Here is a 10,000-nt window from a genome sequence, read left to right as displayed (position 1 = left end):
ATCACATTTTTAAATATTATCAGCCAAGTGTGGAAAAGGTTCAATAAACCGTGAGACTTTTTTTATTCTAAAAGACCAGGGGAGAGGAATTTTTAAAATATATATTTGCAAATAAGTTCATCAATGCAAAATCTTCATAAAACCAAATGAATACCGATGGAATATAGTTTGTAATACTGAATAAAAGGATTAAATATGACAGGGATAGTAAAGGGAATAATTACTATTCAGAATAAAGAAGGGAATTATGGTATAAAGAATAAACATAGACTGAAATGAGTAAATAAGTTCGATGAATAACAGAAATGGGAAGTTAAACGAAATGGAAATAGAAAAGGGGGAAGAATGGGATATACCTATTATGCTTTGGCATTAAATAAATTTATACAGATATAATATCATAGGATATACTAAATAGAAAATAAAACAATATGATATAGAATAATTAAAAGAATTAGTATAACATGAAAACAAGATAATACTAAATAATGAAAGGAGTAAAGTTCTAAGAAAGGAACTAGACTGATATTAATGATAAAAGTACAGAAACAACAGGAATGGGAATGAAACAGAAAGGGACATAGGAAATAGATAAGAGTGGGAGAAACTTTTTAGCCTTTGGGCAAACATTCCCTTTACTTGAAAAACGTCTTTATTGCAGCCTACTTTTCTGAAAGGTAAGGCAATAGAAAAGGGTTCAAAGATCTTGCCTGGTGCTTCCAGATTAAGAACTTGAATTAAGATGATCATTTACAAATATTTCTTATATAACTGTATCAATAGTTCAACCATAAATAGTCGAATCAGCAGTTATGGAACCAGTGGATGAGAAGATTTTATATATATATATATATATATATATATATATATATATATATATATATATATATATATATATATATATATATATATATATATATATATATATACACACACACATAAACACACACAAACACACACACACACACACACACACATATATATATATATATATATATATATATATATATATATATATATATATATATATATATATATATTAGTAGGTTCGTGAGACGACCTAACAACCTAACACAGAGGGGAGAGAGAGAGAGAGAGAGAGAGAGAGAGAGAGAGAGAGAGAGAGAGAGAGAGAGAGAGAGAGAGAGATAGAGGAGAACAATTCGATACTCCAGAATTTATTTTGTTGTTTAATTCTCATTTTAATGGCGTTCTGCCTCTTTTTAAGCTTGAACATATATAATCAATACCTATTAACACATCAGAATGAAGATATGTTTCTTTTTTTAGATTTAATGTAGAAGAAAATGCGTATTTCTTCTGTTGACAGATTGCGTAAAAGAGGTGTTATATACGAAAAGTAACAACCTTTGCAACATTCACCTCTGTTATGTTCATTAATTTTCAGTTGTCAACTAATCAAAATAAACTTTAATAAACATTTAGTAAACTATGAAAACATTTGCAAAGAGTTATTTACATGAAGAATATGTGTATGCAGGAAGTGAGTAATCCTCTTATCAAAACAAAGACTTTTATTCCGCAATTTAAATACTTCATAAATAGGGAAAAATATGAAATACCTTTATATATAAAATATGCCTTTTACGAAAAAAAAGAGCAATTGAGAGAAGGAAAAATTAAATGGAAATTCACATACTGCAATTACAAAAGTGAAAAGGAAGATTTACTTCATTTAATCCCTTCAAAATTATATAAAAAAAATGCACTTTAATAACTTAAAAAATTAAAAAAAAAAGAAGATTCACTTAATTTGATACCTTCGAAAATTATGAAAAAATAAGTTTCACTTAATCTGATACCTTAAAAAATTATAAAAATAAGATTCACAGAATTCGATATCTTAGAAAATTAAAAAAAATAAGCTTCACTTAATTTGATATCTACAAAATTTATGAAAAATAAGGTTCACTTAATATAATATATTCAAAAATTATAAAAAATAAGATTCTCTTAATTGAATACATTCGAAAATTATAAAAATTAGGATTAACTTAATCTGATACCTTAAAAATTACAGAAAATAAGATTCACTTAATCTGATACCTTCAAAAATAATGAAAAATAAGATTCACTTAATCTTTTACCATCAAAAATAGAACAAAATAGGATTCACTTAATTTGAATAACTTCAAAAAATAAAAAAAAAATAGATTCACTTAATCTGATATATTCAAAAATTTAAATAAGTAAGATTACCTTAATCTGATACCTTCAAACATGATAAAAAATAAGATTCATAGAATTCGATATCTTAGAAAATTAAAAAAAATAAGCTTCACTTAATTTGATATCTACAAAATTTATGAAAAATAAGGTTCACTTAATATAATATATTCAAAAATTATAAAAAATAAGATTCTCTTAATTGAATACATTCGAAAATTATAAAAATTAGGATTAACTTAATCTGATACCTTAAAAATTACAGAAAATAAGATTCACTTAATCTGATACCTTCAAAAATAATGAAAAATAAGATTCACTTAATCTTTTACCATCAAAAATAGAACAAAATAGGATTCACTTAATTTGAATAACTTCAAAAAATAAAAAAAAAATAGATTCACTTAATCTGATATATTCAAAAATTTAAATAAGTAAGATTACCTTAATCTGATACCTTCAAACATGATAAAAAATAAGATTCATAGAATTCGATATCATCAAAAATAAAAAAAATAAAAGATTCACTTTATATGATACCTTCAAAAAATATATAAAAAAAGAAGATTCACTTAATTCCATACCTTCAAAAATCATAAAAAAAATAAGATTAACTTTATTTGATATATTCCAAACTAAAAAAAAAAAAAATTCCTTAGTTTTATACCTTCAAAAATAATAATAAAAGACTCGCTTAATTTGATATCTTCAAAAAATATAAATAAAAGATTCACTTAATTTGATATCTTCAAAAATAGTAGAAAAAGATTTAAATAATTTGATACCTGGAAAAATTATGAAAAAAGTAAGATTCACTTTATTTGATAACTTCAAATATTACAAAAACAAGATTCACTTTATTTGTTACCTTCAAAAATTATAAAAAGAAGGCTCACTTAATTTAATACTTTCAAAAATGATTGAAAAGAAGATTCAATTAATTCAATGCCTTCAAAATTATAAAAGAGAAGATTCACTCAATTGAATACCTTAAAAAATTATGAAAAAGAAGTTTCACTCAATTTGATACCTTCAAAAATTATATAAAAAAAGATTCACTTAACTCGATACCTTCAAGAATTATAAAAACAATATTCAATTGATTTAAAACATTCAAAAAATAAAAAAAAAGATTCACTTAATTCAATACCTTAAAAAATGATAAAAAAACAATTCTCTGTTTTGTATACCTTCAAAAAAAATTGGATTCACTTAATTTGATACCTTCAAAAATTATAAAAAAAGAAGATTCACTTAATTAGATGCCTTAAAAGATCATTAGAAGATTCACTTAATTTGATGCCTTAAAAAATTATGAAAAACGAAAATTCACTTAATTCGATACCTTCAGAAATTATATAAAAAATAAGATTCACCTTATGTGATACATTCGAAATTTATAACAAAAAAAATCCACTTAACTTGATATCTTCAAAAATTAAAAAAAATATATATGTAATTTAATACCTTCAAAAATGATACAAAAAAGATTCACTTTCTTTTATACCTTCAAGAATTTAAAAAAAAAAAAAAAAAAACTTAAAAAATCATAAAAGAAGAATTCACCTAGTTTGATACCTTCGAAAATTATGAAAAAGAAGTTTCACTAAATTCGATACTTTAAAAAATTATTAAAAAAAAAGATTCACCCAATTTGATACTTATATAAAAATATATAAAAAAAGAAGATTCACTTAATTCGATACCTTCAAAAGTTATAAAAAAATATGATTGACTATATTTGATACCTTCAAAATTATAAAAAAAAGAGATTCACTTTATTTGATACCTTCAAAAATTTTAAACAAAAAAATCCTTCAAAAATTATGAAAAAAAAGATTCACTTAATATGATACCCTCAAAAATTATAAAAAAAAAAAACGATAATTTACTTAATTCGATACCTTCAAAAATGATGAAAAAAGAAGATTCACTTTATTTGATACCTTCAAAAGTTATAAAAAAAGAAGATTCACCTAATTAGATACCTTCAAAAATTATGAAAAAGAAATGATTCGTATAATTCAATACCTTCAAAAACTATGAAAAGAATATTCAATTAATTTCATACCTTAAAATATTATAGAAAAACAGAATCACTTAATTCGATACCCTCAAAAGTTATAAAAAAGAAGAGTCCCTTAATTTGATACGTTCAAAAATTTTAGAAATTACGATTCACATAATATGATACCTTGAAAAATTATAAAGAAAAAAAGATTCACCCGATTCCATACCTTCAAAAATTATACGAAAAGGTTCACTTAATTTGATACTTCAAATATTATAAAAGAGAAGATTCACTATATTTGATAACTTCTACAATTATAAAAAAGATTAACTGAATTTGATCCCTTCAAAAATTTTAAAAATATAACTGAATTTGATACCTTCAAAGTTATAAAAAAATAAGATTCAGTTAATTGGATACCTTCAAAAATTATAAAAATGATATTCCCTTTACTTGATACCTTCAAATATTATATAAAAAAGATTCACATAATATGAAACTTTCAAAAAAATATATAAAAACGAAGATGCTGATAAAGTAAAAGATGATATTATTGTGTAAGAAAATTCATTTTAAATCCAGAACCCTTTGACATGATAGATTGAAAAAGTAACCAAGTTAGCATTGTGTTAATTATATTGGTGCACCGGTGTATAGAATCTAAAAATTTGGTTGCACGCGAAATGAAAAGTATATTATTTTCGGGAGACGTTGTTGAGAAGAAAACACTCTGAGCACCAACGCCTTTCATCGTTTATTGTCAAAATAATGTTTAATTTTGAGAGAGAGAGAGAGAGAGAGAGAGAGAGAGAGAGAGAGAGAGAGAGAGAGAGATAGATAATTCTTAAAATTTGGCTGTTAAAGTTAGATAATATAATTAAACTTTGTTTGCATGTAATTTACTAGACCAGTCAAATAGAAAGGTGATTTTGGTGAAATCAATTCTTCAACATCTACAGTAACTATTCTCAGGAAACTAAGTTCGATCCTAGGAAAAGATCACAAAATGATAAATCCTAAAAAGGATCGTTCACCATTTTTTTTCTTTTCCTACAGACAGTCTGCTAAGATATATAAATACAATCATAATCACAAACACCACGAGATACCATCATGAAGTCTAATATTTTTATTTTACAATAATGATGGCAACGAAATATATAATCATAAAGTAAAGTTGATCACCTGTAAGAATAGATAATAGATATTATACTTTCACTATAGCAACTGAAATTATGTAGCTGTCTCCAAAGAACTGAAACTATAGAAAACTCTCATGCATTGACAAAAAAAAAGATTTTGCACAACAATAATATCTCAAATATCTTTGTGTGAAATTAGCTTAACGTTAAACAAATCTTCAGAAATCCGTAAATTCTCCCTCGATCGGATCAGTGAAAGGAAAATGGTTTGAAATTCATTCAATTCTCTTCCCCAGCTTTTGGAAAATTCTTCTACTGTGGAAAAAAATAGCAAAGTTGGGATTATATAGATTAATGTTTTTTGGTTGTTAGGAATCATAATAAAATATTTATTTCATTTGTATGGACAGATGAGAGAGCTATTTAAGGGACTAGGTTGTTGTAAATATATTTATGATTTTCCTTTTCAAGATGTTCATACTTCCATTAAATGTTATATAATAGTCTATTGGTTAAAAAGAATAACTCTTTAATACTTCGAAATAGATACCTTGGTGGAAATTGCCTAATAGATACTAATACCTTTGCAATTATTATGTACTGCAATTCCATTTAACATAAAGGGGAAATTGGTTGAATCAGAAACTTTTGCCTTTACCGCTTAGTGAAATGCACTAGAAAATAATTGTGAATATTATCGCCTGGCAGCTTATTTAGATTAACTGTGTGGATATTCGTTGGACTCGTTTATGACAGGAGATTTTTTTTTATGTTCCCCTTTATTAACATATTTAGATATCGGCGTGAGCAAGACTAGTAATTTTGTAATAATCGTTGCGCCAAATCTACTTGTCAACTCGACTGATAATAGTCAGCTTGGAATCTAGTATCGATGTCATGTTAGTCTATTTGTCATAATGTTTTCTGTTCTAATCATAGTTCGTTTACTTCAGCCTTTTTTTTTTCATTTTTCTTTTTTTTTTTTTTGTCATAGAAGGAACTTTCATTATAGAAACTAAATAATATGATAGATTTTTTTCCGTTTCTTTTACCAAAAAGAAAAAAAGGGAAAAACGATTATAATTTTTAACATAGTTTCTCTTATCTTGGGGGTCACCTATGCAATTGAATTGTTTAATAAAATCTTAACATATGATTTTATTTTGATTTTAGTCACTTGTAGATTACATATTTAATCATTAAAAACAAGATTTTCATCGATTTTCAACTAATTAGTGCCAGAGGCTAGCTAATCCTGAACTGATCTAAAAATCCTTATGTAATAGAAAAGTAGATGCAAAGTATTTAAAAGTATATATCAATTAACTTTGGGGTAAAAAAAACTTTTAGAAGCAAGATTCCTGTTATTACTAAAAAAGCTCTAGCAACAACACCAACAACAACAACAGCAACAACAACAACAACAACAATTATAATAACAACAAGAACAACAACAAAAACAACAGCAACAGCAAAATGGTCATGATATTCTGGTCACCGAACAGAAATAACAGAATTTATATTTATACTCGAAAAAAAGTCGTCTTTTATAGTTACCAGATAATTAGCATAACAAAGAATAACCAAAATAATAACGAGGGATACACATCCTTATAAATGAAACCCACTGGAAAATCCATTTAAGCAAATTATATGTATTCGAAAAGTAAAAATGGCATAACTTTACATCACCTTTATACAATACTCTCTTTTGACACTTTATGAAAAAGGCATAGAGATAGGGAGGAAAGCTATTAACTATTGAAAAACTCCCCCAAAATCATTCTTCTTTTCAAGTTATTCCTGTCTATGTATATTGGTGATATTCTGTTACTTTTGTAACAGTAATTATTTCTATAGATTTAATGTTTATCTAACTTTGCCCATTTCTTATAATCATTCTAAGGATAATAATAATAATAATAATAATAATAATAATAATAATAATAATAATAATAATAATAATAATAATAATAATAATAATAATAATAATAATAATAATGATAATAATAATAATAATAATGAAAATGGTCATATAGATGATTATCGCTATGGTTAATAATAATAGTGCTAATATTATTAATATCGTCATCAGTATTATACATATTGTTATTCTATTCTTCTTCTTCTTCTTCTTCTTCTTCTTCTTCTTCTTATTATTATTATTATTATTATTATTATTATTATTATTATTATTATTATTATTATTATTATTATTATTATTATTATTATTATTCTAGCTATAATTTTGATTTATATAATTCACCAGTGTAAGAAAATATTTATTCAATGATCTCGTTGGATTCCGTAAAAGAAAAGACTTTGCAATAAAATTTTCTCCGACATCTGCATGAAAGTCATTTATTAAATATCCTAATTTACATTGATTTGAAATGCTTAATTAGCTATGAGTGAGGCACTGACAAGTATTTTTTGTATATTTTGATTACCTCTCTTAATTGGTTCTCATAAAGCTCAATAATTAAGATCGTATCACAACTAAGAGATAGAGAGAGAGAGAGAGAGAGAGAGAGAGAGAGAGAGAGAGAGAGAGTAAAACTTTAAAACACACTCTTTTGTATTATGGCATTACAAAGATGTATTTTAAGGGAATACAAAACTGAAAAAAAAATAATTTTGAATTATTAGTCAAGAGGATCCAACTAATCTATATATATATATATATATATATACATATATATATATATATATATAAATATATATATATACATATATATATATATATATATACATATATATATATATATATATATGTATATAAATATATATATATATATATATATATAAATTTGATAAAATTCATAATTTGTTAAATCTCAACTCCTTTCTACATGACTCTTCTACACTAAATCATATTTTACTTTTCTTCTGGTTTCGATGTATAATGAACTTAAAGTCAAAAGTAATATAGTGTTTATTACGGTTGAATATTTTTAATAGACAGAAGGCTCTGAATGAAGGGGGAAAGAAGTTCTTCATTCTGTCATGGTAACCTCAATTTTATAAGCCTTGATTGATCGAATCTCACCAAGGATTTGATATCTACTTTTTTTTAATAGCAATATGGATTGAAAGGTTATAATAAACATATTCAAAAGTTATAAAATACTTTAAGTCTTGGTATCTGAACAACATATTTGTGGTAGATATAACCAGTTATTCTCTCTCTCTCTCTCTCTCTCTCTCTCTCTCTCTCACTTTATGGATATATACATACTAACATACATACATACATACATACATAATATATATATATATATATATATGAATATATATAAATATATATATATATATATATATATATTTATATATATTTATAAATGTATATACATATATACATATATCTGTATATATATATATATATATATACATATATATATATATATATATATATACACATTCAAAAGATATAGTTATAGATTGAGTCTTGGTATATGAATAACATATTTGCGGTAAATATAATTCGTTACTCTCTCTCTCTCTCTCTCTCTCTCTCTCTCTCTCTCTCTCTATTTATGTATATGTACATGCGTATATACATAGAGTTCTCTTGCTTTAGGCAACACTCGAGCACGCTATTCTATCTTATTTCTCTTCCTGTTGTTTGGTTAAAGTTTTTATAGTTTACACAGGAGATATTTATCTTAACGTTCTTACTGCTCTTAAAATATTTTATTTTCCAGTTTTCCTTTCGTAACTGGCCTATTTTCCTTGTTGGAGCCCTTGGGCTTATAGCATCCTGCTTCTCCTACTAGGGTTGTAGCTTAGCAAGTAATAATATTAATAATAATAATGATAATATATCTATCTATCTATCTATCTATCTATCTATCTATATATATATATATATATATATTATACATATATATATATATATATATATATATTTGTATATATATATATATATATATATTTGTATATATATATATATATATATATACATGTATATATATATATATATATATATTTGTGTGTGTGTGTGTGGGTGTGTTTGTGTGTTTGTGCGTGGTCATTTTTGCATAGTACTAACAATATTACTAATGAATTCCACTGTTTCATACATAATATTCCTCCTTCCAGTCACACATCTTAGCAACGTGGGAAACTTAGCGTTCCAGCAGCCGTGGATGGAGGTTTTCGTCAAAGAAAACACAGCACCCGTCCTCCTACTCACCCTTCAGGCCTCAACTAATTCTAGCAGTAAGTAAACCTTGTTATAAGACTACGTTGGATCAAGTCCTTTTGCATCTGTTTTTACTTTATTGCTTTCTGTTATGTTACTGATTTTATTATTTTCTTGTGCGTGAATGATTTCTTTGTTTTCCTTGTATATTAGATTGATATTCTTTGCATTTTTCATTGATTTTCTTGAATATTACATTTATATTCTTTGTATTCTTTCCTTGTTTTCCTTGTATATTAGAGTTAAATTCATTGTATTTTTTCCTTGTTTTCCTTTTATATTAGATTTATATTCCTTGTATTTTTTCCTTGTTTTCCTTGAATATTAGATTTATAGTCTTTGCATTTTTCCTTGTTTTCTTTGTATATTAGATATAAACTCTTTGCGCCATTATTTTTTGCTTTCCCTGTTTTCCTGGTATATTAGATTTATATGCTTTGTAATTTTTCCTTTTCT

At 24.9% G+C, this 10,000-nt stretch overlaps 1 pseudogene; it reads left to right on the top strand.

Moving 5' to 3' along the window:
- The window catches only part of LOC137657155 (putative neural-cadherin 2), a 228,717-nt pseudogene that overhangs the window by 136,253 nt on the left and 82,464 nt on the right, over positions 1-10,000 (top strand).

Source organism: Palaemon carinicauda, chromosome 18, assembly GCF_036898095.1.
Source record: "Palaemon carinicauda isolate YSFRI2023 chromosome 18, ASM3689809v2, whole genome shotgun sequence".
NCBI classification, from domain to species: domain Eukaryota; kingdom Metazoa; phylum Arthropoda; class Malacostraca; order Decapoda; family Palaemonidae; genus Palaemon; species Palaemon carinicauda.
This window is presented reverse-complemented; position numbering and strand designations above follow the sequence as displayed.